This window comes from Lissotriton helveticus, chromosome 6 (assembly GCF_964261635.1).
Source record: "Lissotriton helveticus chromosome 6, aLisHel1.1, whole genome shotgun sequence".
NCBI lineage: Eukaryota > Metazoa > Chordata > Amphibia > Caudata > Salamandridae > Lissotriton > Lissotriton helveticus.
The window spans coordinates 1,452,637,094-1,452,660,045 of NC_136067.1; the positions used below are offsets into that span (position 1 = coordinate 1,452,637,094).

General features: G+C 46.3%; 1 protein-coding gene and 1 long non-coding RNA gene across 18 annotated transcripts in view; one reads left to right on the forward strand and one right to left on the reverse strand.

Annotated features, from left to right (window-relative positions):
- The window catches only part of STXBP5 (syntaxin binding protein 5), a 1,512,194-nt gene that overhangs the window by 727,100 nt on the left and 762,142 nt on the right, over positions 1-22,952 (forward strand). The gene's annotated exons all lie outside the window — the stretch shown is intronic.
- Positions 2,562-14,641, reverse strand: LOC144763552 (uncharacterized). Its single transcript, XR_013596233.1, has 2 exons — positions 14,396-14,641; positions 2,562-2,796 (listed from the first exon to the last, which is right to left on the reverse strand). It is a non-coding gene; the product is annotated as an uncharacterized LOC144763552 (long non-coding RNA).

Genomic DNA, 22,952 nt, shown 5'->3' on the forward strand with positions numbered 1-22,952 from the left:
TTTGAGCCCAGGTTTCCTGGAAGATGAAGATCTCTAAGTTGCTCTAGAATTTAGGGATGTCATGGTCTTCAAGTTTCTGTGTAAGGTTGTGAAGGTTCCATGAACATATTTTTAGCTTTGGAGTACATTTTGTCAGCAGGTATTTTGTTTTAGTCGGAAGGGCGGATAGTAGCCTGTTCTAGTCATTAAGTTTGTCCTCTGGATCATTACTACCTTTTGTATTTTTTTTAACTGAATATGTGGAGGATTTTATATGGTGGACAAGCATGTTCAGATATCCTCTGTGCCTCACTCTTTTGGGTGAGATACCCCAGGCTTCTAGTAGAGCTGTTTTTGCCAGGAGTGAATCAATGATGCTACCTTCACTTTCACTACACCCTTGGGGCAAAATGAGCATTGGACACCCTTCAGTTAGTCACATGCTTGTGCTAGCTCTTAGAGTAAGAAGCTGTTTCTCATGGTGATACTACAAGACACAATCTCTCCCTTCATGAGGATGAATTTCCATCGATTTTCATGATGCATACCTGCATATACGTTCAGATCAAGAAGAATGAAATTTCCACAACCTTCACATATATATCCTAAACTAAGTTTCTGGATGATTATCATCCATCATCTATCTATCCAGAATTCGTACAAAGCACATGGTCCAGTAGAGTGCCCCTCTATATAGCTAAAGGCTCACATTTTTCATTACTTGGCCAACTTCAATCTGAATGCACAGTTAGTAAATGTGGGGCGCAGTGTTTTATTAACCACTGGGACATTGTTACTGCAAAGAGGTCTTTCCTAAACTAAGATAGGACAAGATCTATGATCTAATACTACTGGGGGCTCTGTGAAAAACATACCTATATATGACAGGCCCCAGAATGCAGGCAATGAAAACTAATGTGTTGCAGCACCTTCAAAATAATGTATAGTGAGGCAACAAAAATACACCTAATAGTAATGCCCTTTTGTAGACCATTCATACTATATTGCCACATCCACATGATAACCATACAAGAGCAAACTGACAGCTAATGGAAACGTAGTGGAGATGGAATTAATAAATGAATAGAATGAGTGAGTACAATTATAAAAAATGGTCTAAGTGACATCATTGTTGAGTGTGAGTACCTTTCTGGTGGCTAAGAGATGTCAATGTCATGAAAGCACTTCCAGTCAAAATTCTCCAAGAGAAGTAAATGTGTATCAGAGTCCTGGAACTTCAGTCCATTATTCTGGCTCTTGAATCCCTTCTTCCCTGAACCCAAAGCTCCTGAATGAGGATAACATGTCACAGAGGGGACATAGCGAGGCAGCCAACATGATGGAAGCACTATAGAGAGCTATGCGAGCTGCAAAGACAGCCTGGTGGCCAGAGTCTAAAGGAGGGCTACTTGTTACTCAGTCTAGCCCTTGAGGACCCAGCAGATGCTGGGGAATATTTTTCCGTACTGCTGCACCCACATAGGTATTTGAGAAATAGAGGTATTCTCCCAACTGGTGTTGCACAATAGAGAAGGTCTGACATGGCCGACCCATGTCTGAGAGCATTGAGACATTACAGAGATGCTCCAGGAACATCCTAAATGTGGTATTTCTGGGACACCAGGACTTCTTTGCAGTGTGCTGGAGATAGTGGGTGGTGGCACCTCTTGGCAGCTCAACAGAACACACATAAGATTACCTGGTGCTTTCTTGACTCACCTGAGTTTGCTTCTGTCGAGCTATGTGCAAGCTCTGTAATACACATCCCTGAAATGGAGTATTATAGAACCTGAGACACCCGAGAGGCAAATAAAGTGAGCAGAAAGGAGTAGCAGCGAGAACTCGATATTGTAGAGTTTTTAAAAGGGAAGTGGAAATATAAAAGCAGCAGTGAAGCAGTGCTGATCGTCAGGAGCTGGCAGGTCTGAGGGAACATACTGGAGCAATATTGATCTTTTGTACTGGTCGTAGGAGGCACCATTGCTCTAGGATTGCACAGTGACATAAGAAGTGTTATGTAGAACCATCTTTTTTGGTGAACCTGAGATGCAGAGACATCTGATAACCTGCAGATCAAGATAGTTCAGTGGAATAGCATGAGTTAAACAGGCCTACTCATCTCAATTGTAAGGAAACTCGTGAGTGCTCCTGACTTTATTGTGCTGGAGTGAATACACATATCAGCATCATGTCGTTAGTGGCCCAGTTTTCTTTAACTGTTTTGATTTGTTCAAGATATTTCAGAGTTCTAATGGTAGAGCTCTGTCCACTCTGATCAGATTGTCATCCCATGTTTCGTTGGTCCCCCTTCCTTGGTTGCCTTCTTCTTTCCTTATCCTCCCTGATACTCCAGTTCATGCCACACGTATTTTGTAAAGTCGGAACTGGCTATCTGTAACCCAAATGAATGTAATCAGTGCATTACTTTTGCCACTTATGGTTTCTTTTTTTTTTAGATATGCCTACACGGTTAGAGGGTATATTGCTTTTCTTTGCTCTACGGTTGATATTCAAGAGAATAGAAATTTGCCTAGCCTACGAGAAGGTCAGTTTCAATTCTACTAAGGACGCGGAGACGAGAATTATGCTCATTCTTTCTTCGCCTTTATTAACAAATTTTAAACAGCAGCTCATCATCATTATGCAACAAAAAACTACATTTCCCACAACACTAGGGAAAGAAAACAGTCTCTGCTGAAGTCCTTTCACAATGTCCATGACTGTCAGCCCATAAATCATCCTGTCACTTCCTGCACTTCCTTTCTTCGCTGTAGGATCTCTCCCATGGTTAAGCATTCTGTTTCACGTTTTCATTCCCTGAAAGAAACCACACCAATTATCCACGGTATTAACAACCCAGAAAGCCAAGTCAACCAAAGTACAACTTAATCATGTAAAACAGTACTGCAAATATCATAGTAAGACCAACTTTGCATCTACGAACCACCGGCATATGCCAAGAAACTTGAAATTGAAAAATGATTACTTACATCTAAACGGCGTGGGACAGCAACCAACGCGCTTGCTGGGCGGGCTAATCCTCGCCTCCGCGTCCTTTTTTTTTTTTTTAAAACACACTTTATTGATGACCGCAAAGGCAACAAGTGCATAGAAGAGTAATTCGTTGGATACAGTCCTTTTTTTTCTTTTTTCACACAATAATCCCATTAGCCATAGTACATAACAGTTCTGTTCTCATTACTTTGTGTGGCGTAGATGAAATCAAAATCACAGTGTGTAACAGCAATGCTACCAATCTAACTATGGGCGTGTGACATACGTAGCGTCAATTCAAAGTTGTGCATGTTTATATTCAACTAGTGAGAGCTTATACAACCCCCCCCCACGACACTCCCTACTCCTCTCCTGGTCAGCCGTACTGCAACCTCCACGGCAGGTGAAGGATATCTATATATAGTCATCCTTTTAAAGGATGCGGTTTCCAGGGAGAGATCACAATGTCTCAATGCCTCGGGTCTAAAGAACCCAATACCGGAAAGTCACTGAACACCCATGTATGTTACTGGGTCGCGGTAGCTTGTGAGGGGGACAAATTATTATTATTATTATTATTATTATGCGTTCTTATATAGCGCTCAATTACCCGTAGGCATCTCGGCGCTTGCCTTGGGAACCCGTCCTGGTTTTTCCCTGTGAGATACCCGTACTGGGCATCCCCAAGGTGAAAGCCAGGCATCCCGCCGCGGGGGGCCGTAGTGGAGATTAAGCAAGCTAATGCCCAGAGCTGCAGAGTGTGAACTTGTGACTCGAGTAGGCACCGAAACGAGAATTATCGAGACCGTGGATATTTGGGCTCAAGACTCTGCCGCGTTGGGAATTGAACCCTGGTCCCGGGTCAGACCTCTGCTTCAGGGTCTGCCGCCTCTAACCAGTGAGCCACACTTCTCCACAAATCAAGTGCTTCCAATTCAATCAGCATGGCCTCCCAATCCAGTGCAATAGGTTGCTTCCTCAGCCCTCTCTCCTCCGTCCGAAGAGCAGCACCCTCCGCCCTTCCCCACTGGAGCATGTCAGTCTGCCAAACAGGAACCGCAGGACATCTAGGGGACTTCCACCTCATCGTAAGAACTCTGAGCGCCAAGATGAGAGCCAGGTCTAGAAACTTTACCCGCACTTTTTATACCTTTGAGCGTCTACGAAGGCCTACAAGGCAGTTTAGGGCTTCATCCGGAACCGGGATCTGTGTCACTACAGTTAACCGCATCGATGCGGCGCATATTTCCGCTGTGCGCTAACGCTAAACGGAAACCTATGCGTTTATGACTAGCTCAGCTCGTCATGAGCATACGAGAGGTGTACCTCATGACGAGCTGCGCTCGTCATGACCGTCGATGGGGTTAAAGAGTGGCGGACTCCTCCCCAGTAGCCCTGCAGGCGAGGACAAGACCACAGCATGTGGATAAAGTTCGCCTCGTCTCCTTTTGCAACGGGGGCAGCAATGAGGGGAGTCCCGAAACATTCGGTGAATTTTTCCGGGGTAAGATATGACCTATGGAGGATCATCATCTGAATAAATTTAAGTCTTGCATTACGCGATACTTTTTTAGGGTGTTCCAGTAAACATTTCCATGCTTTATCCGTGATCTCAACCCCAGAGTCCACCGCCCAGTGTGCCCTGAGGGATTTAAGTGAAATCGCTGCATGTGCCCGGACCCCACTATATAGCCAGCCTACTAAATGCCCTCCGGGTCCCGTATAGTAGAGGAGGTGTACCAAGTTATGTTGTGTGGGTTCATTCCTCTGTGGGGCCCATGTGGTCCTGATATAATGCGTCACAGTGGCGTGTAAAAGATACAGGCACGGTGGTGCCCCTGTGGTCTGCAAAAATGAGTCGTGATCCAACATAGTGCCATCCCCAAAGAACGCCCCCACCTCCTCCACCCCACTGTCCATCCAGTCCTGTATTCTGGCCCGTGTAAGTCTCCCCTGTGGTGTAGGGATGCCTAGTAAAGGAATGTTCACGGCGTATGGGGTCGTCGCAGATGTGTAGGATAGAGCCTTCCTCCAACAGAGCAGGGCAGCCCTCAACAGGGGGGGACAATCTGAGGGGATCCGGGCCCTCTGTAGCAGCAAAGAATGCAGCTCGCCTCGGCCCAGCCTCTGTGGCGTGAACCCAATTTCCTGGAAATTCCTTCAGGCAGTCCAGTATGAAAGCCACTGGAGCTGGCTAGCGTAATAATAACCTCGGAAGTCAGGGACCCCCTAGGCCTCCGTTTGGCGTCTCCAGTTGGAGCTTCCGAAGACTTATTGGTTCATCAATATGGCGTTCTATGTATTAAAAATGGACTGTGGGAGGACCACGGGCAGGTTGACAAAGTAGTATAATAGGCGAGGGAGCATCACCATTTTTAAGATGGCGATCTGTCCCATCACTGATAAGGGCAGGGAAGACCAGAATCAAACACTAGCACAGAGCCCTGCTATTGCCTGTAGAATATTGCCCTCTATTTGATCCTCCTGTGCCTGTGTTCTGTAGACGTGAATGCCTATGTATTTGAAAGTGGGGTGGGTCACCGGCAGGGTGTAAGTGCCGAACTGCAGATGGGTCAGGATTGGTGCCTCTCGGAAGAAATAACTTGTCGAATTCTCAGGGTTTATGGCCAGGCCTGATAAGCGTTCAAAGGTGGCAAATATGTCAGGGAGAATGGCATTGTCGGCAGTCAGGTCTCGTAAGTATAGGAATATATCATGGGCATAGATAGATATTAGGTGATGTACTCCGTCAATATAGATGCCCAGCCGGTCAGCCGAATCCCGAAGGGCCAGAGCCAGGGGTTCTAATGCAAGTACAAACAGCAGGGGGGACAGAGGACACCCCTGTCTTGTGCCTCTGTGAATATTATATTGGTCTGAGATGTAGCGGCCCGTACGAGCCCTGGCCGTAGGGGACATATATAATAGGTAAACCCATTTGAGGTATGTGTCTGGGAAACCAAACCGTTGCAATGTCACAAACATGAAGTCCCAAGATAGGGAATCAAATGCCTGTCCAGTGCCACACATCCTGCGTGTTGGTAAACATGTGGGGTGTGCGCCATTACAGAGTGTAAACGCCGAGTTTTCAGAGAGGTACTGCGGTTCGGAAGGAAGCTGCATTGATCACTGTGAATAAGTGTAGTAAGGTGTGGTTGTATGCGGTTGGCAAGGGCCTTACTCAGTATTTTATATTCAGTGGATAGCATAGAGAGGGGTCTATAATTGGACCTCTCTAAACCGTCCCGCCCTGGCTTGGGTATGGACGTGACCAGTGCTTGCATGGTGGAATCAGGCAGACGGCCGGTCTCAAAAGCCGCCTTAAAGACAGTCTCCAATGCAGGTACTAAAGACTCTGAGTAGGTGAGGTAAAATTCTACAGGGAGTCTGTCCAACCCAGGTGTCTTGTTGCGATTTAGGCCCTTAATCGCAGCGCGTATTTCTTGTTGAGTAATTGGACCCTCAATATCTTTCTGGATAGCCTCCGCCAACACCGGAAAGGGGAAATCTTGCAAAAATTCAGTAACCGAGGAGCTGTCCACTGAAGCAGGGGGTGCATAGAGTGCTTCAAGGTGGTCGTGGAAGACCACATTTATTTCTTCTTGTGTGTGAATTATATGTCCTGCCCAGGTGCGGATGCTAGTAATGATCGGCGGGTCTGTTCTATCTCTGACTATACGGGCAAGCAGTGTACCGGATCTGTCCACCTCTGTGTGTTTTCGTTGTAGAAACGCCCTGTAGTCTGTTGTCCGCAGTGTCTCCAACGCCTCCGCATGATCTATGTGGGTGGATTGCAATGTCACCCGTTTGTCAGGGTTTAGTAGGGCCTCCCTCTCCAGTACCTGTAACCTACGCTCAATGTCCTGTAATCTTTGGTGCGTTTCTTGTCTGGCCCCCACTACCTGTTCGATCGCCGCCCCGCGCACCACCAACTTTAGAGCGTCCCATTCAATCAAATTGGTGGCCGCCGTGTTCCAGTTTTTGGTCAAGTAGTTGGTAATAGTATTGGAAAGGGTCGTGCGAAAGGGGGGGTCCTCCAGCAGGTGTGGGTGTAATTTCCAGGTGGGCACTGGTGTAGGCACCATGCCCCAGCGAAGTGTGAGTTCTAGAGATCTATGATCGAAAAGGTCTTGGCCAGATACATAGAATCGTGGTCTTTTGCGATGATGGAGCTCGAGCAGAGGAGCCTGTCAATTCTGGTATGAAGACTGTGTACCGTATAGTAAAAGGAATGTTCCTTGTGGGTTGGATAAAGACAGCGCCACAAGTCGGAGAATGTCTACCCCCTTACCCATGTAGCGAATTGGTCCGCCAGCTTGCCAGCGGTAGTACCATGTAGGGGTGGGTGTGATCTGTCTAGTCCAGTGTCCAGGACTGGATTTCAATCCCCTCCCAGCACCCAGGGTATCCCGTCTTAGTCCGCCAATACTGTACACAGCTTACTCAGGAAGCAACCTTGGTCAAACTTAGGGGCATATATGCTCCCGAGGACCTCCAGGGAGCCATCAAGGGTGCCCTTCACTAGTATGTATCATCCCTGGTCATCTACCCGGCGCTCCAGTTCAACAAATGGGACCCCATGACCTACCCAGATAGTCGCCCCCCTAGCAAAAGCAGAGTAATTAGTTGAGTAGATATGCCCCCTCCATTTTTTCTGCATCTTTTGCGTTTCGGATTCGGTTAGGTGGGATTCCTGGAGGAATACCACCGTCTAAGAAGAAATGCATGAATGCGATGCCGTTTCTGGATAGCTCCCAGTCTCCACACGTTCCATGTGAGTAGGTTGTATGACCCTGTTGTGTTAGTGTTCCCTGTCATGTTCCCGTATCTAATGTGGAGCTCTCATCGTTGTGTAGCAACAGAGCCGATCTGACCTGGAGCCCCTTTTCCCCAAACCTTTAACAAAACTCGGCGCAGCGCTTAAACTGCGCTGGGCCCAACATTGGTGTACAAGTAGTACAGAACAAATAACGGTGCATACGCTAAGAGGGAGGTAGCCAACCTCATATCTGAGCATGGTCCTAGGAGGGTCTGCAACCCGATGGCTCAACGGTACCCTACCCCCGGGGGGGAATTGTGGAGAGAAGGTGTGGGTGACATTATTAACACAATCACGCATAAGAATGAGTATTGTGGAGTCCCTCAACAAGTAGCATACATCTCAGACATATCGGGGTGTACGAGTATAGCAATAAGACATATAGCTAGTGCCCTGCGCATCCCCATACTGCACAAAGGAAATTATCAGTGTACACAGTAATCTGTACAAGTGAAAGGATACAATAGTCACTCCGTCGCTGAGTATATGCCAACTACAAGGGCAAACACCGACACAGCAGTCTCAAGTGTCCGCGACCTGATCCCTGTGTTCAATTGTCGATCATGTCGTCGGCTGCCCTGGGTGTGATGGTGGGGAAAAGGATTGCACTGTGTTCTGAATCCGAATGTAGAGTACTGTCCTCTGAATCAGTAGTAATTTTATTCAAGTCTTCGCGGAAGGCACCGGCCCGCAGCAAGCGCTCCCTCCTGGTCTCGTCGTTGCTGTTCTCGGGATGGACCAGCTCCTCCCTTGCTCTGGTTAGGGTTCTGGAACCGACGAGGGGTCCGCTTCGGGAGTTTGTCCGAATCTTGCGTGGAGACATCCGGGTGGCTAGTTTGGCTAGAATCAATGCACATCATCTCCATCCATTCCCCAACATCAGCTGGACTTTCAAAAAAGTGAGTCTTCTTATCATGTATAACCTTCAGCCGGGCCGGATACAGGAGGTCATATTTGAGTTGTGCATTCTGTAGTTTTTTCTTCACCTCTTGGTATGACGATCTCTGTCTCTGTACCAACACTGTGTAGTCAGGATATAAGAATATGCGATGGTTTTCATACTGGATTATCACTTTTTCTCTAGCTTTCTGTACAAGGCGTCATGGTCCCTATAGTTAAGGATTCTCACAATCAGAGGGCGTGGCGGCGCTCCAGGTTTGGGTTGTCCTGTCGGGATTCTATGCGCCCGTTCCGCTCAGAAGTACGGAGATAGCCCCTCATATGTCACGTGGTCTCTGAACCATTTCTCCATGAAGTCCCCTGCCCTATTCCCTTCACAGCATTCCGGCAGACCGATTACGCAGATGTTGTTGCGTCTATTTCTGCCCTTTGCATCCTCCACCCGGTCCATGAGCGTGGTCATCTGTTGTTGGAGGTGTTGCAAGGTGGAGGAGTGCTCTACCACTCTGGGGGTGAGGTCTGTTATTGATTGGCGGTGGTCCTTAACGTGTCCGCTAATTTGTTATGGTCCGCCTTTAGCAAAGTTAACCCCGTGGTGAGCGTACTCATCTGTAGTTCCATCGCCGTTCTAGAGTCTAGAATATCCTTAAGAATGAGGTCCAGTTTGTCCGGCGTCCCTTCTGCGTGTCCAGTCAAAGTTGCCCCAGGCGAGGAGGGCCGACTAGTGTGGTCCGTCATGGTAGGAGAAGGGTCAGGCCCTTGTTGTCCTTCCAGCGTCTTCGCCCAGATCCTATCCATGATGCAGTGTTGCCCCCGGCCTCTACGATTTGGCGTCTCTGTGGTCAGCCCAGAGAGATGCCAGTAGTGCGAACAGCGGTGGTATAGCACAGCCCAATTGCTTCTCAGTGCGTCCTGGGGAGGCCTCGACGGGGGGGGGGGGCAAGGGTTAGTTGAGCTTGTGTCCCTTTGTGTAAGTACAGGCAGATCTAATGGGTTCAGCACCAGTGGGCCACGCCGACCCCAAGTTGCGAAAACACCCAGAGGGATGGTCTCTACCTGCCTCACCCGGTGCGTCAGGTTTTAAGACAAATTGCAGGGCGCAGTGTGGGAGCTATAAATCATAACCTCTCACCTCCGCTTTCTTGCAAGGGCCTTCTCATCCTATCTTCATCTCTTAGTCCAGTTGTGGTCCTGTCCTCAGGCCTTGCAGACACTGCTCACTGGCGCAATCACCGGTGCACTCGCCCCCCTACAGGGACATGCAGGGTTCAGACAGGGCGTCGCACGACCACAATGGCGGGTCCCGGCTGTATATGGATCCGCCGTGGCCGCCCAGGGCAGTTCTTAGCGCCAGTAGAATTACTCAGCTACTGTGGGGGGGGGGGGCTCCATCTCTACCTTATCTGCCTCTCCCTGCAAGTCTCTGCCGGATGTACGGCGAATAGAGGATGATTCCCCCCCGGGAGGGTCCGGAGCTCTATCGAGCCACAGCCGCCATCTTCGGTGGTTAGCCACGTCCACGTCCAGAATTGAAACTTACCTTCTTGTAGGCTAGGCAAATTTCTATTCTATGTCAGGACCGGAGACGAGGATTATGCACCTTTAAAGCTTGTCCAGACCACTTGTGCCACATTCAGCAGCAGCTTAAAATAGAGCCTCTTAAAGGTAGAGTCAGACGACCAATCCGCTGCCTTCATAAGGTCCTCCAAATGCACACCGAGACTAAACGCCTTTGAGGCCATCCCACCTCGCGCTGAATGCACACCAAAAGCTCTCGTATTAATACCCGCCTCTTGCATGATCCACTGCACCCAAAAGGCTATAGTGGGAGAGGAAACTGCTTTGAACGGCTTCTTGAGGGCTATCAGGAGTTGTCGCTCGCCCGGAAGGCGAACTTCCTCCGTTGCTTCTTCATAAGCTTTTAAGCATCGCACCACACAGAGCTTAGGCGCCTCTACAAAAGCAGGATAAGAAATCGGCCGAGTATCGGACTTGGTGCGTCTACTCACTGCGAGGGTAAATCCCTCGGGGGGGGAAAAAACCCTGGCTGTAATGTCCAAAGCATGGACGTCTGATACTCTCCTGCAGGACACCAAACATAACAGCATCGACAATTTAGCAGACCATTCCTTCCTGGAAAGAAACCGTTTCGGCTGCCAGGACAACAATAAATTCAAAACCTGGTTCACGTCCCAAAGGACAGATTAGTGGGGTTCTGGGGGTAAAGATAATCCAATACCCCTGCGAAGTTTGCACACAAAAGGGTGCTCCCCTAAGGGCATTCCATCCATAGGAGCATGGCCAGCTGAAATCGCCGAACGGACCGTATTCACTGACCTATATGCCAAACCCTCCTGAGCCAACTCTGCTAGGTAATTCAGAACATGGGTTAAATCTGCGACCAAGGGATCCACTTCCCGTCACACACACCAACATACCCATTGGGTCCAGGCCGATTTGTATCGTTTGGACGTGCTGTCTGCCCAAGCCCTGGACAACAGGAGCTCAGCGTGGCCCGAAAGGCCCGGCAGTCTCCAGCGTTGCCTGTAATCCGCCAAGCCATAAGCTGGAGTGACTCCTCCACCAACAGGTGAGGACTCCCCTCCGGACTCAACAGGAGATGGAGAGTTGGATTGGAGAATCCCAAGAAAGTCCCAGTAGAACAGGAAACCAAACTTGCGACCTCCAAAACGGCTTTATCAGAATCATGGATACTCCCTGCCTGCGAACCTGGGCCGCCACCCGGGTGATCATGGAGAAGGGGGGAAACACGTATCTGCTCTCCTGACTCCAGTCCTGGCTGAATGCATCAGATGCTGCTGCCAGAGGATCCGGTCTCCAACTAAAGAATCGGGGAAGTTGTTGGTCGAGGTGACACGCAAAGAGGTTGGTGGAGAAAGGGCCCCATCGTTCCTGCAGGTAACGGAAAATCTCCGGATCCAGCTTCCAAACCCTGGAGTCTCGGAGATAACGGGAGTGCCAATCTGCCACCAAATTCTCACTTCCCAGAAGATATTCCGCCGTGACCAATATCTGATGAGAGAGGCAGAACTCCCAAAACTGTTTTGGCATGTTCGCCAATGCCTTGGACCGAGTGCCTCCCATGTTGTTGATGTACCTGACCACCGACACATTGTCCATTTTTAGTAGTCCGACGCTTGCACCCGGTCCTTGGTCCAGCACTGGACTGCAAAGGTACCCGCCAGAAGCTCCAGACAATTGATGTGAAGCATTTGCACTTGAGGAGACCAACTTCCGCCGGTGAAGAACTCCCCACACCGTGCTCCCCAGCCTACTCGGCTGGCATCCGACTCTATCACCAAATCGGGGGCGGAACCGAAGATTGCTCCAGGCCTCCATGTGGTATAGCCACCACTGCAATTCCTCGCGAACCTCCTCCGTCAGCGGGACCACCTGCGAGTACGTGAGGCCTTTCCAGAGATGGTGCGCTTTTGAACGCTGAAGAGCCCGATAATGCAATGGGCCCGGAAAGATTGCCTGAATGGAAACCGAGAAAAGACCCACCAGGCGAGCAATCTGCCACAGAGAAGTCCCCTGTTTGGCTAATGTCTGCCGGATCTTGTGGCGGATCTTTGCCACCTTCCTGGAGAGCAGACTGAGCGTGGCAGAGACGGAATCTATCACAAAACCTAGAAAGGAAGCTTTCTGAGTCGGAACCAGGAGGGATTTTTGGTCGTTGATTACGAACCCTAAAGACTGAAGGAGGGACACTGCCATCTGTAGATGGCTCCGCAACTGCAAGGGGCACTGACTCAGGAGAAGCATATCGTCCAAGTAGACGATCAAGCGGACCCCATGCGCTCTCAAGTATTCCACCGCCGGCTTGAGGACCTTGGTAAAACACCACAGGGCTGAGGAAAGTCAGAATGGAAGACATCGGAACTCGTAAGCCTGTCCCCGCCAAAGAAACTGGAGAAACCGCCTGTGCGGTGGAAAGATCGATACCACCAGATACGCATCCTTTAGATCCAGCCTCACCATCCAATCGAGTGGCAGGGGAACATCCCTGAGCAGGTGAATGCCCTCCATCTTGAAGTGCCTGTACACCTGCCTCTCTTTGAATTTCCGAATGTTGATGACCGGCCTCCGACCTCCGTCAGCTTTGTCCACCAAAAAGATATTGCTGAGGAACCCCGTGGGGTGAACCTCTGTCCGACACACCACCCCTTTGTGCACTTGCGCAGCGGGCAAAACACTTACCGTTGGCAATTCAGTCGGTGCCTCTGTAGCCGCGGCCGTGGAAGCGTTGCCCCCTGGTCGGGTAAAAGTTGTTGAACCGTTGGTCCGTCTGGTATTGTCCGTGCCCGGAGCCTTGCCCCCTGCCCTGAGGCTGTTGATTTTGGCCCCGGCCAGGCGGGCGGCTCCTGCCCCGACCAGCCCCTCGGAAAACCATAGGGCTGAAGACCCTTTTAATATTTACCTCTGTCTTATCCAAGTACGTGAACATGGCAATGAACTTTCCCAGTTCCTTAATAAATGGTTCGCCAAACAGCCCCCCTTGCGCTGATGCCCCCGCCTCTGAACATGCCAGGTCACCAAGTTTGGGGTCCACCTAATCGAAAGTGATCTACGCCTCTATTTGTCTTGGCATGCGTTCCACGAACGGTCTATCCCTTTCTTGGGGTCATTAATAAACTTGGCCAGAAAAGTAGCCAGTTTACCTTCAATTTCGGTGGTGAGTTACACTTTACCATCCAGGGTAGGCCGGGGTCATTCAGCTAGCAATCTACTCCTAGCCTCATTCTCCAAGGGCTTCCTGAGGCGAGATGCCACATACAAAGCCGCCTTCTCCGCGGAGACCCATTCCGCCGACCTAGGATGAACTATATTATCTGGGTCCAACATGTCTGAGATGCCTGCCTTCGGAGGGTCAGTAGACCCCAATGGCTGCCAAGATCTCGAAGAGCCTGCCTCATGATCAGAAGCATCCGGAGTGTCCCCTTGCTGTGTCTCAGGGGAAGGCGATTGAGGGTCCTCACCCGAACTAATAAAGCCGTGTGTTCCAAAAAAGCCTGCTTAAGGCGCTCAAAAGCGTCAGTGTCAACCCCCCTGTCGCACTTTTTCTTAGGGGGAGGGGGTCCCTGTCTGTCTGTCTGGGCCTGCTCTGATTCACCAGATAGTACCGGGGCAGCAGGGAGGGGCTGCCCCACCTTCACGCCCAATTGCTCAATTTTATCGGCCAGCCGTTGCTCCATCGAGGTCATGAGCTCTGTGACCGCCTTGTAAATGGAGTTATATACTTTATTATGGAAGTTGTCGTCCCATTGTAAATAAGCCAAGGAGTCCTCCTCCTCATAATATTCGTGCTCCATCCTCACTGCGATGCCCAGAATAATTAGTAACAATCTCAAACTGCGTGGGACCGGGCACTGGGCAAAAACCAGGGAGCACTCTCACGCGTAGCATGGGGAATTAAGAACTGGGGGGACCTCAGAATATCGCAAGGCCAGAGGCACAGCTTTTAATGGGCATTCAGCCCCAGTACACCACAACTCCCAAAACAATCTACTGGGAAACAGCTGTCTGTGAATGGTGTCCGTGTGGAGACTGGCATGAGGCCCCCGCACACAGGTACTGACCCGCTAGAAATCGAGCGTGAGGAGCCTGAGCTCGAAAGGTGCTCCGCACCAACTACCTACCCGCCAAGCGGGCGTTCCACAAAGTTTGGGGCAGAGTACTGACCTAGGAAACCTGGGCGATTACTAGGCAGCACGGGCGCGGACATCAGCGGTTGACCGGAGCGTGTTTCGTCCATTTTTGACAGAAATGCACTCCGAGGACCCCGAGTCGCGTCACCCCCACAGCGCCCTCTAGTGGGCGCAGGACCACATAGCGGTCCCCGTACAAAGGGAAAATAAGCCGCATAAGGAGCGCACGAGCTTTCCCGCGCCATAAAGGGAATCTGTGGGAGGAAACAACAATCAAACGATCCCCACCAAAAGCCAGTAAGAGGCCAACACAATAATAATAAGCGTAATGAAAAAGCACTTAACTCTAGCTGCTGAGCAGCGAAGAAAGAGGAAGTGCAGGAAGTGACAGGATGATTTATGGGCTGACAGTCAAGGACATTGTGAAAGGACTTCAGCAGAGACTGTTTTCTTTCCCTAATGTTGTGGGAAATGTAGTTTTTTGTTGCATAATGATGATGAGCTGCTGTTTAAAATTTGTTAATAAAGGCGAAGAAAGAATGAGCATAATCCTCGCCTCCGGTCATGACATAGAATTATTGTTTTAGGAGGGCCTTGCTGATGAAAGTTACAGTTATCCTAGTTTGGCCCATAATTAACACTCTTAATGATCAGGACTAATGTTTTGCATAGTGTGAAAGTTAACAATGGCAATTTCAAGATAAAAAGACAAAATGGCACTAATGTATTACATCAGGAAAGAAAGGAACACAAAATAGAGTTCACTCTGGACAAAGAGCAGCTATTTTGGTGCTGGCCATCAGAAACTATATTCCCCTTGGCCATAGTGCATGGTAGGCCAAGCCAACCATCCTCCTGGCACATTAAAACAGACTCAGGGACTCATTTTAATAGCAGGGACGTTGACTTCCAGAAGCTTTAGGATATATTCAAGAGACCGGAGACCCCACCAGTGGACCTGTTTATGATGAGAGCCAGCTAGAAATGTCACATCTTTGCCAACATGTATCAAATTAAAGTTTCTGTCTCGCAAACCTTGGCAAATGGGTATAAATCATTAAGAGTAGAGAATCCAGCATGCCTAGAATGGACTCTGGGCTGGAGACTCCCAAACAACCTAAAGTTTTCCCTTTTACACCTTACAATAGATATGACGGTAACAGGTACACACTGGTCATGCTGTGGTTAGGGCTGGTGGTGGCCAAGAGAAACATTGCCAAGGTGTGGAAGGCGGAAGATCCACCGTTCATGTAGGGGCGGAAAAGGGATTAGATGGCTGCATGGGTTCAAAGAAGCCCTGATATGTAGCCAAAAGGTGTTCTCTAAAGCATCACTAAATTTGTTCCTATAGTTTCTAGTACAGGGTGTAGATTATGAGATCGGGACATATGGAAACAAATCTATTCTTCATAGCAGGGAGGAAACAGCCAAGTTCTGGAGATGATTTGGGATGAATTATTTAGATATTGCTTTATTTGAATATTTTGTTACGAACCAAACTGAATAAAATATATTATTTAAAAAAAAAAGAGTGGAGTATCCCACACAAGTATTTAATTGAGCATGCCATTCTGTAGCAAAAATATAGTTTGTATGAGGCTAATAGTAAAATATCTCTTTTTCAAACTATCATTTAGGACATAGCATTAATGGAATACTGGCTCAAGTTCTTCAATTGAATGTGTAATCGGAATTTGCCTAGCTTAATAATGGTAAGTTTCAATTCTATTAAGGACACGGAGGCGAGGATTATGCTATTCTTTCTGCGCTTTATTTGTAACATCTTTTCACAGCAGCTTTGGAAAACAATCTGAATGAAAATCAAAATACATTTCAAACGAAGTCTGAAGTCATACTACAACACCCATTAGTCCATATGACAACACCAGTCCTTAGTCCTTCCTCAGTGTCCACACATCCTAGAAAGACCCTTCAACATAGTTGTCCCTCCTCTTTCTTTGCGCGTACACCTCTGAGTCATCATGTCCTAAAATAAAAGATACCATGTAAAGATTCTGAGAAAGGCTGAAATATAATCCACAACAGAATATCCATGAAAAAGGCAAGCAGCCATAAGCAAATTATGCAGACATAGGAAAAAAAGATTACTTACCGCTATACGGTCGGGTTCGCACAACCATGCCGTGGAAGGGATAATCCGCGCCTCCGTGTCCTTGATAGAACTGAAACATACCGTTACTAAGCTAGGCAAATTTCGATTCTATGTCGGGACCGGAGGCTCCGATTATGCTAGTTTAAAGCTTACTTACTACCAAATGTGCTATATTCACAACCAGTTTGTAATAAAATCGTTTTAAGGTGTAATCCGAGGACCAATCCGCTGCTCGTATCAAATCCTCCAAGCGAGCTCCTAAAGAAAACGCTTTTGAAGCCATCACACCCCTGGCTGAATGTGCACCAAACTGTTTTGTGTCTATACCGGCTTCTTGCATGACCCAGCGCACCCACCTAGCAATGGTGGGGGAAGAGACTGCTTTGTGCGGTTTCCTTAATGCAATAAGGAGTTGTCTTTCGCCCGGGGACGTAACTCTGAGGTTAAGTTCTCGTAGGCCTTGAGGCACTGCACAACACATAGTTTGGGCACATCGGAAAAAAACGGATGCAAAATCGTTCTAGAAGCAGATTTCTTATGCCGGCCAATTGTAAATGTCACCCCGTCCGGGGAAAAAGCCTGTGCAGAAATGTCTAGCGCCCGCACATCCAAAACTCTCCGACAAGAAACCAAACATAGCAACATGGCCAATTAAGGTGAGATTTCCTTCAAGGAAAGATATTTGTTAGGCTGCCAAGACAGAAACAGATTGAGGACCACATTAACATCCCACAAGACTGAGTAACGCGGCTCAGGGAGTAAGGAAAGACGAATACCCCTCAAGAGTCGGCAAACAAAGGGATGCTCTCACACTAGGGTACCATCAATCGGGCCGTGGCCCGCTGAAATAGCGGAACGCATAGCGTTAATGGTTCGGTACGCCAAGCCATCTGTCACTAATTCTGCCAAAAAATACAGAATGGGAACGACTCCTGCGACCACGGGATCGAAGTCCCGTTGAAGACACCAACATAGCCACTTCGTCCAGCCTAACAGATAACGTTTTGAGGTGCTGCTAGCCCATGCTTTATAAACAAATCGAAAAGTAGATGTAAGGTGGAGAAAAAATAACTAACGGTCTCTGAGTTGCGTGTCATCTCACCAACAGGTGTTCTACGATTGGAAAGAATGAATGTATACAACAGAGGGCATCAACTTTTCAAAAACATGTGCCAGTTCCCCAATGATACACTTTCACTAATCACATATAAAAATACTGTGGGAGAAACGTTTTTATTTGCTCTATCTTATGATGATGAAACCCACAAGACAATGCAGGGTCGTTAGGCCCTTTGTATAGAGACAGGGCACAGCCTATTCAGGTGTAAGTAATTCTGTGTCCTTATTCACAGGTTATAGTGAATGACTCAATGCCCTCAACTTTTTTTTAAACAGAATATCTAAATATCCATGGGAGCACAATAGTATTAAATCGCATAGTATGTCACATAGAACTTAATTCTAGGTTAATAGAATGCAAGATTTAAATCCTTGTTCTTCTGTGCTCCTTTAATATTTTCTAAAGTGATATTTTCAGAATTGCAATTTAAAATTCATCTTCTTCATAAGTTAGGATTTTAAAACATGAACCAGTTGTCTCTTCATATTTGGAAATTAATCTTATAAAATATAATTAGGCAACTCCAATGACTTCATATGGAAGAGATGTGCCTTGCAGTAGTTAAAAACAAATGCATGAGTTTTGTCTACAGGGACACGTAAAACGTAAACGTACATGTCCTAATTTGTAGATATATTGCACTCTGCCCCATGAGCTATCCAGGGCCTACCCTAGGGGTGGCATATGTATTAAAAAGGAAGGTTTGGGCCTAGCAAAAGGTTGTCAGGTCGAAATGACAGTTTAAATTGCAATCACAGGCTTTGCAATAGCAGGCCTGATGCATAGTTAAAGGGCTACTTAAGTGGGTAGAACAATCAGTGCTGCAGACCAACAAGTAGCAGATATGTTACAGGCACTGGGCACAGGTAGGGCCACTTTACTGGAGACTTATAAGTAAATGAAATGTGCCAATTGGGGATAAGACAGAAACACAGAAGTCCCTATACTTCAAAAATAAAGAGGGCAAACACCTCAACCTGGACCAAGTCTCTATTAAGATGTATTGCTGCTCTGGAAGAGGCAAAAATATCATCTTCGAAGGGACTAATGCCTAGTTACAAGTGTATCTTCAAGCTTACAAAACAGGCTAATTTGAGAAATGTATAGCACCAAAATTTTTTGTAAGTGAACACAAAAGTTATAAAAAAGAAATTGATTAAAAATCATTTATAAACATACACCGTTGATCACATATTCATTCAATGGATGCACTAACATTCCTCCCAATATTGGTTACAATCTAAATCTTTCATATACATATATAAAAACTTTCTAAAAACAGTTGACGACTCAAAGTCTGAAGTCCATGAGAGCAGGGAGGCCGCAAGTCCCCAAACTGATTTGAATCATCCAACAACAGCTTACTATCAAGCTCAAAATACAGCATCGTCAATATTAAAACGCTGATGCGAGTTCCCAAAATATATGTAAATTTGCATGGGACAGCACTTCTGTTGACTAGAATGGAGGAATAGCCAGCCAGAGCTCTGTGTTGATTTTTAATCCCCAACCATTGCATCCTAAATAGTACGGTGGCTCTTCCGGACAAAAGATGATATTTATCATTAGAGTTGAAAGGTTTAACATTTTACCCTTTGGTGTGGCAGGAGGTTCATCCCCCACAGATTATGTAATTGAAACATAATTTATCTAATAATAAGATTTGATGAAAACTTTTGTAGTCCTGAAGACGGTAAAAATATCAGGGTGTCACCGAAACGCTGCGTCAACTGTTTTTAGAAAGTTTTTATCTATATATATGAAGGATTTAGATTGTAACCTATATTGGGAAGGATGTTAGTGCATCCATTGAATGAATATGTGATCAACTGTGTATGTTTATGAATAATTTTAAATAAATTAATTTTCTTTATAACTTTTGTGTTCACATTTGAAACATTTCGGTGCTATACATTTCTCAAACTAGCCTGTTTTGTAAGCTTGAAGATACACTTGTAACTAGGCATTAGTCCCTTCAAAGATGATCTTTCTGCCTCTTCCAGGGCAGTAATACATCTTAATAGACATTTGGTCCACGTTGAGGTGTTTGCCCTCTTTATTTTTGAAGTATAGGGACTTTTGTGTTTTTGTCTAGTGTGTACCCTGTCCCTTTGTTTAACATTGGGGTAACTCTCTCCTCTTTCAAATACCAATAGGGGATAAGCCAGTATTGCCATGATTAGAGAGGAAGAGAGGGAGGGAGGGAAAGCAAGCACGTTAGCACTGGTTAGCAGTGGTAAAGTGTGCAGAGTCCTAATTACAGCAAAAACGAGTTCAGAAAAAGTGAATGAGGCAGGCAGAAAGTTGGGGGAAAGAACGACCTATGGCTGACAGAATCTATGTGTTGCATAGTAAATACTTTGAAAAATGTTAGCAAGTAATTTAAATCTTACTGGAGTCCAGTACATTGCTAACACCTGTTATACTCTTAAATCCAAAGGAACCAGAGTTCTTTATATGCATACACAATGCTGTCAATTCTGTTCTTAGGAATACTCTTAGATTTGCCACACCATGGTTTTATAATCTGTTTCACTATTAAATTCTAGGTTCTTGCGGACTTGATTCTCCACTCAAGTTCTTTATTCTGTTTGTAGCACACAAATTGTCTGCTACAAATCAGTCATTTCTAATTTGTTTGGCACATTTTCACCAGTAACTTTCTTTACTTTCATCTTCTTCATAATTTATTGCTGAGCAAAGAATGTGGGGAACAGTTTCACCTTATGTGTGATCTGATGAAGTTTGTGGTGCTTGGATTCTGGTTAATGGAGTTTGTGCATTTGTGATAGAAATCAGTGATGAGCATGCCGTGACTGATGATATCTGTGCAACACATTTGTGCAATTGATAGGCAACCAGCAAGGTGTCGATCATTGTAGTGCTGCCTTATCACAGTGTTTGAGACAGAGTTCCCGACTATGTTAGGTTTGACCCCATCAGTCCTCAAATCTTTAAACCCATAGCTCTTTCCTCTATAGTACTTCTCTGCTTAACTTCAATTTTTAGTCACTTCCTCCTGGAATTTATCCACACAGTTACAAATTACCTCTTTTTCTACCTGTACTAAAAAACAATGCTGATCCTTCCCTCAGTCCAACTATTGACCAGTGTTAGAAATTGGGTTGTTGGTTGATGGGGGTGTGAGCCCAGGCCAAGCAACAGCCACACTCCCTTGCAGGGTGAACCACAAAGGTCAGTAAATTAATCTGTGCTTAACCCTGGGTAGCTTGGCACGAAAAGCTGTCCGGTTTAACTTAGAGGCAATGTATAAAGCATTTATGCAGCACACAGACAGTAATAAAGTGAAAACACAACACAAAAAAACCTAAGCAATTTAGAAAAATAGAGTAAATTCTATAAATGATTTGACATCTAAAAGACATACATACATCCAGTCACTAGAACCGAAGTTATGAATTTTTAAAGTTTTTTGTAAAAACTAATGCCTAAAAGATCAAAGTACCAATTGCTCAAATCTAGCCACACAAGACCGTGTCAGCCCCGAAAAATATGGCAGACTGGGATGGAGGGCAGTACAGATAAAATAATTGGATTGTACCCAGTCCGTGCTTACCTTGGGAAATATGTTCGGAGGAAGAAATGTTCAACAAGGCAAAGCTGCATTTTTTTTATTTGATCTGTTTATTACATTTTTCCATTTGTAAGATAAATATATCAATCACATATATAGTAATCACAACCAATATACATTTTAAAGCATTCAAGTCAATTACAGCTGACAATTGCAACATAAACATAACTCAGCCAGGCTGTCCATGACGATATTTAAAGAACCAGATGCTCTAGAGGAAGCCTGTATCAGCTCCATCCATACCATATGCATATCATTGATATACCGGCAACACAAAGCACATGCGGTATATAGGCACACCATACTTACATTGTTCCCAATCGCTACAGGCGGCTTTGCTGCCTTTTTTAAGGCTGATGATCAAACCGCTCTATAAAGGAACAACAATAAACAAACTATAAACCAATAAAGAAAGAGAAGCGAAAAGAGAAAGTAACCCACAATGAGGGGAGGGAAAAAGGAAAAGAAGGGAGGGCATGAGACACATATTGATAACATAGACACTCGTGGGCCGCCACGAGAGCTCCCCTGAGCAGATCCCGATGTGTCCAATTGAGTCATGGGCCGCAACACTATGAGCCAATATACAAGAAACTGCTGACCAATATGTCTAAGCGTGCCATGGAATAAGCATATTGCGATAGGTGTGCACCTCTTATTCATTTATCCGCGGGGTGCCGGAAGGGGGCCTCCAGAGCTACAGCCACCTGAAGCACTGTCAAGAGTGTTCCAGGCAGGTGAGATAGGGTATTTATGCAGCCCCAGCGTATCCTCTTTTACTAAAGAAACCGCTTCTGCTTTAGCTCAGTTCAACATCGACTGTGTCCAAGCTTTAATTGGTGGGGGGACTACGGCCTTCCAGCGCTGCGTTATGAGCCGCTTAGCCACCGCCAGCCCCAGATCCAGAAAGCGCGAGGTTATCCTGTTCTTTTTGTCTCTAGGAAATATCCCCACAATACAAGACCCCCATGTGTACAGTAGCGCACTGTCCGTGCTCACGTGTAGGAGCTGATTTGTGTCCTGCCAGTAGGCACACAATCGAGGACACAACCAAAGCATATGCAGGAGATCTGCATTCCCCACTGCGCATATCGGGCAGCATGCGTCCGTTCTATTAAAGTATCTATTAGTCTTGTCTGGGGTTGAATACATTTTTTGAGGTTATCAGATGCAAAAAAATTGCAAAAAATGGACACTTGTAACAGATCTAAACCATTGGATAGATTGGTTATGGTATTCTCAAAAACACAATGTTTTTGTTGGTATTGCGGTATATATCTTTCATCCGCCCCTACATTGTTGTTGTGGCAGTTATCATTGAATACCATAAAAGTGCAAGGTGCCTGCCTCATCCAGAGGCTCCTCTGGTCTAGATTCGCAGTGTCCAGAGATCAAAAAGTGAGGTGAAAAATGAAGAAGTGGTAACCCCAAGAAAAAAATGTAATAAAAAAATTAGGTCAACACCCAAATTTTTTTTATTAATGGTGTGGATCTAACAGGTAAAATAATAGGTACTTGTACTAGATCAAGTAACTGGATCTAGAAGTATAGTGTTAAAAATGGTGTCAACATGTTTCAGCCCCCTATGGCTCAACGGAGTCTGCAGGGCTTTCGTCAGGACTAAACAAACATACAAACATTAAATAGTTACTCACACCATTTGTGTAGTTACTACGATGGCTTACTGGTTAACTAGTCAGTGGCCAATCATGCTCTTTCAACCTGCAAAAGAGGGACACAAAACAGAAGAATACAGTACATAT